Consider the following 6,290-nt stretch of genomic DNA (forward strand, 5'->3'; position numbering starts at 1 on the left):
TGGTTGTAGCTTCCAGAATTTTCTTCTGGATTCATAAGAAGACAGGGAACAAGGGATAGCATTGTTGATGCCAAATGGGTATTGGCTGAAAGCAGAGAATACCATAATTATGTTTACTTGTACTTTATTGGCTAAGCAAAAGGATTAGACTGTGTGGATCATAACAACCCATACATAGCTTTGAGAAGAATGTGAATTCCAAAACAACCCATTGTGCTCATGTGGAAGAGCTACGTTGATCAAGATACAGGTGTGCTAGCAGAATGAGAAGGACTGCATGGTTTAAAATCTGGAAAGGTATGCATCAGGGTTGTATCCTCTCACCATATTCTTTAATCTGCATATATAGAAAATCATTACAAAATTTGGAATATAGTTATGAGTGAGGCATCAAAATTAGAGGAAGCCTTATTAATAATCTGCAATTATTAATCACCCAACCTTGCTGGCTGAAAGTGAGGAAGAATTGAAGTATTTGCCAATAAGAGCAAGGATTGTAGCCTTCAGCATAGATTACAACTCAATGTCAAGAAGACAAAAAATACAACTGGACCAACAGGTAATATCAAGGCAAAAGGAGAAAAATTAAGTTGTCAAGGATTTCGTCTTGCTTGGATCCATAATCAATGCTCATTGAAGCAGCAGTCAAGAGATTAAAAGACAATTTGCACTGGGTAAATCTGTTGCCCAAGACCCCTTTAAGGGATTGAAAACAAGAATGCTACTTTAAGAATTAAAGTTTGCCTACCCAAACCATTGTACTTAAAAATATATATATTTTATTGGGAACTCTTACATATATCATAACATATCATATCATCAATCACATAAAACAGTATTGTACAATTGCTACCACAGTAGGTTTCAAAACATTTTCTTTCTTTTCTTTACATAGATGGCATATAATATTTTAAAAATACCATTAAACAATGTAACTATTGTACTTTCAGTGACCTCATATGTATGCGAAAGTTGGACATTGAAAATGGAAGAGGGAAAAAGAATAAATGCATTTGAATTATGGTTCTGGAGAAGAATATTGAAAGTAATATGGACTTCCAAAAGAACAAACAAGTCTGTCTTGGAAGAAGTACACCATAATGTTTTTGAGAGGCAAATTGTTTGGCTGTCTTATCAGGAGAGATCGGTCCCTGGATAAGGATGCAGTGCTTGGTAATGTGGAGAGGCAGTAAGAAAGGGAAAGTCCTTTAATGAAATGGATTGGCACAGTGTCTGCAACAATGTGCTGAGACATAAGAACACGTGTCAGAGTGATGCAGGACTGGGCAGTTTTTTGTTCTATTGTACATGAAGAGTCACTATGAGATGGACGTGACACAATACACCTAACAACTTGAACAAGAGCAATAGGCCAAATAAGTTTTAAGCCTGTGAGTTAATGCATTAGAAAGGACTGATCAGTGATTTGTGAGCCAAGTACAAAAACATGTGAAAATATCATCACAAAGTCTGTCATTTTCTCAGTTTGCTGGGCAGGGGTGGGGTGGTGGGGGATTGCAGAGTGCCTCTGAAATTGATGTTTTACTTTTAATAGACATATAATGGGTCAATCTTCTAGCAAACTTATAAAGTTGAATCATTATATTCATGTTTTTACTGCTTTAAAGATATAAGATGCTTCAGAACTGATAGAACCAACTCTTGTTTCTTTGGTATTCAGGGAAATTTTTTTAAAGTAAAAATCAAGTTTATTTTATATTTGAACAGTCATTACTTTCCATACTTCTGTTAAACATTATACCAAAGAATACAGTACAGATGGCATCTATTGCATGAATACTAAGTAAACTCGTATTGATTTCAGTTGCACTTTGCCTACCAGCATTTGCATCATAAATAGAGTGCTTTGATATCTCACAATGAGAAGGGAGTGAGCACACTGATGCTTCAACTCCACTAAATGACAGATTGAACAACTTCATTTACATTACTTTAGGTCTAAATAGCTTAGTTTTGATGCCCACAGAATATGAATCTTTTTATTTTTGTTATTTATAGGATTGAAATTGTATCTCAGATGTGACTATCAAAAGAATACTAATCCAAGGTTAGGTGATTATATTTCAACTTCCCTGAATTTTTAAAAAAGAGAGATTTGTCCCTTGCACCCAAGCACAAGTCTCCATGTGTCAAAAGAAAACCTCCAGTCTTCTAAGGCTCAGAGCTTTATCCCAGTGTTATGCCCATCTGACTCATCTCAGCATCATGGCCACATGGAGATAACCCCTTGCTTACAATGATGAGCTCAGTGGTCAGCTATATCCTGAATATTTTCATCTCTAATTATAAGTATTATCAGATTCAGGATCTTAATGTGGTAGAATTCTCAAATAGTCTATACTTTGAGAAATAAAAATGCTTGAGAATGAATACTCCTCTAGCCACACAGCTTAACGATTAGGAATAAAAATTTGTTCCAAAAATTTCATGCTGCGTGATAAGCTCATATTGTGGTTGTTGTTAGGTATTGTCGAGTCGCACAGACAGATGACCTCACCAGCAACGCCAACTATAGCCTTAGCTGTCTCACAAGATCACAGAACACAGATCCACTCACACACCCAGCCATTGCACCACTTACCCAGAGACAAGTGCTGAGTGGTCCAATGCAACCAGGCTAAATGAGCACAGCAGCACAGATGCCCCACCCACCCAGCACATGCTCAAAACAAACACACAAACCTCACTGCCATTCAGTAGGTGCTGAGTCAAAGTGACTCCATGGTGCAGAGTGGAAGTGGCCCCTTTGAGTTACCATTACTGTTAACTGTTCAAGGGAATATGAGGAGGTACTCAAAACAATGAAAAAAAAGCTCTACTGGGCGGAGCTTGTGTAATATACATTTCTTTTTTTCCTTGCTAGGCAAGCATGGAGCAACTTCTTCTAAATTAGTGCACCCAGTGGCATCACCTGGGAAGGTTCTATCTGGTCACAGTAAATTTTTCCATAAAAGCTGTTTTCTTCTAACCTCATTTTTTTATGATGGACGATTTAAGAGAATAGCATGCAGCTGTGAAATTGTGTTTCACCTTCAGGAGAAATTCCACACAAACTGTTGTGATGATGAACACAGCTTAAAAGTATAGCACGATGCGAAAAACTCAAGTGTGGGAGCGTTTTTCTCATTTCAAAAAGGTGAAATGTAGACGGATGACAAACCATGTTCTGGACATGCTTCAAGTTCCGATCATACAAAAATGTCAACTCGTAGTGCATTTGTAGTCCGCTCCACTAGGTCAGACTGTTAATCTAGCTTTCTATTTAGAAGTTCTGAAAACATTGCGTAAACAGTGTGTGATAAAAACATGCCTAATTTCTAGCAGGTGGAGGCTGGCTTTGCCACCATGACAATGCACCTGTTCACACAGCCATTTCAGTATGCCAATTTTTGGCAAAAAAACAGCATGTCTCTCTTGCCCCACATACCTTACTAACTGACCTCTCCCCATGCAACTTACTTTTGTTTCCATGAATGGAGAGGGACATGACAGGACAGAACTTTGATGATGTAGAAGAGGTGAGGAAAAACACAAGGATGTTACTGTCAGTCATCTAAACAGGCTCTCTGGAGGCTGGCTCTTCTCTCTGCCTTCACCTACCTGTTGACAAGCCATGCTGAGTCCTGCATGAGCCCTGAGATACACCCACCACTATTGTATTTATACAATTCTGTACCCACGGGCCTGTGATCTTTCTGCTCTCTACATAATTGTGTGTGGTTTTGTGATCTGTACTAATATTGGACTTAATGAACTTGAACTGGACTGGGTTTGAATGTTTGTTTGATATATAATTACTTCTTGATAGAAAGCTCTCTCTTGCTCATGTAGGAGTATTACTAGATTTGTTTCTCTAGCTAACCTAGCCTAACACAACTGCCAAAATAACAAACAAATTTGTCTTGCAAGAAGTACAGCAGGGATACTCCTTAGAGGCAAGGAGGGTGAGACTTTGTCTCATGTCCTTTGGACATGTTGTCAGGAGAAAACAGTATTAGAAGAATGAGAACATGTACAGTATCATGAAAAAGTGTCACTTAAGAAGATGGGTTATCACAGGGACGACAAAGAAGGACTCCAACATAAGTACAATAGTGAAGATGGCTCAGGACCGGGGGATCTTGTTTCTGTTGTACACAGGGTTGCTATGAATCACACTGACTCTATGGTATCTAACAACAACATCAAGGGGATCTGCTGAATCAGTTCAATTCAAGAAACAAAGGTCATCTCAGAAGGTTGTGCAACTTTTGGGGATTCCAATTTGGTGATCTTGATAGATTTCCTCAAAGGACATAATGGATAATTATGAAAAAGTTTTAAGGGAAAAATAAACTTAATGGAAGATATTTTTCTTCAAGTGTAGTGTGACAGCTAAATTTTATGTCAACTTGGCTGGGCCAGGATTTTCAGGGGTTTATCCAATAAGCCCCAATGATGTAATGTAACATTCTGTAATCAACTCCATGATTAGCTCTTCTGTCAATGATCAAGGAGTAGTGGGGGGACTCAGGTGGGGTGCAACTCTTTTATTCATATCACAACACTGATGAAGTGTCCTTGTTGTCATGGTTCTTGCATTTGACTGATTGATCTCTGGTTTTTCGCACATTAGTTAATGGCTCACCACATTACACCCTGCTTTTTGGAACTCTCTGTCTGCCCATCTGAACATGAATTAGTCTGTGCAATCACAAATTTTACTTGTTAGCATGAATTTCATCCACGATTGCACCCACCAGGCTGTAATCTTCCTTTTTGCATGATTTAGCTTCCAACTGCTTGATTCACAAGCCTCCACAGTTACACCAGTCCAGAGAAGCCTCCAGCTTACAGAAGACTCTAAGAATGTAACTGAACTGAAATTATCTATGTTTACAATTAGTCAAGCTATTTTGTTGATATAAATGACATATATGCACAAACTCTACTGCCATTCAGTTGATTACAAATCAGAAAGACTCTGTAGCACAGAATGGAACTGTCTTTATTGGTTTCCAAGAATGCAAACTTTTGTCATTGCTGCTAGGTGTAATCAAGTAGGTTGCGACCGATCATAACATTATATGCAACTGAATGAAAAATTACTTGTTCCATTCTTACAATTGTGCTTGTGCTTGAGTCATTGTTTTAGCCACTGCATCAACCCAGCTTCTAGAGGGCTTTGCTCTCTTTTGCTGCCCCTCCACTTTACCAAGCATGATGCATTTCTCTAGTGAATGGTCTCTCGTGACAACATGTCCAAAGCATGTAATGTGAAGTCTTATCCTCATTGCCTTTATGGATCACTCTGGCTATACTTCTTCCATCGGGTTGTCCTTTGAGCAGTCTATGGTTCTTTTGATATTCTTTGGCAGACAATTCAAACTGATCAATTCTCCTTTGGCCTTCATTATTAACATCCAATTTTCATACCCATATGAAGCAACTGCAAATACTATTGCTTGCGTTACGTGCACCATAGTCCTCAAAGTAACAGTCTTGCTTTCTCAATACAGTAAAGAGGCCTTGGCAGCAGAATTACCCAGTGCCACATGTTTTCTGGTCTCCGATTGCTGCCTCCATGAGCACTAGCTGTGGATTGAAACAAGACGAAGCCCTCAACCACGTCAGACTTCTCTGCATTTATCACGATGTGATTTCTTAGTGCAGTTGTGCAGATTTCAGTCTTCTTTACTATAATCCATATTGAAGGCCACAATTCTTCTCTTTTCCAGCAAGTACTTCAAGTTCTCTTCACGTTCATCAAGTAAAGTTGTACCATCTGAATATTGCAAAGTATTTATAATCCTTCCTGCAACCCAAATATCACATTGTTCTTCATATAATCCCCCTCCTCTGATGAGTTCCTCAACATACAGATTGATATATATGGTGAATCATATAAAACACACAGACACCATTCCTAATTCTAAAACATACAGCGTTCCCTTGCTCTGTTCACAAAACTACTTCTTGAGCCACATAGAGGTTGGTAGAAAGACACTGAAGTGTTCTAGATTTTCCATTTTTTTAAGGCTTGACTTATCCAGCCAGTTACATGCCTTGGCATAGTCAATGAAACACAAATACACATATTTCCAGTATTATCTGCTTTCAGTTAAGATCTATATTACATCAGTAATGTTCCACGTCCTCTTCTTAATCTGTACTGAATTTCTGGAAGCTCTAAGTCAGTGTATTGCTCCAATCTTTGTTGATTGATCTTCAGCAAAATGTTACTTGTATGTGATATCAATAATATTGTCCTGTAATTTGAGTATTTGGTT

Source organism: Tenrec ecaudatus, chromosome 3 (assembly GCF_050624435.1).
Source record: "Tenrec ecaudatus isolate mTenEca1 chromosome 3, mTenEca1.hap1, whole genome shotgun sequence".
In the NCBI taxonomy this organism is placed as follows: domain Eukaryota; kingdom Metazoa; phylum Chordata; class Mammalia; order Afrosoricida; family Tenrecidae; genus Tenrec; species Tenrec ecaudatus.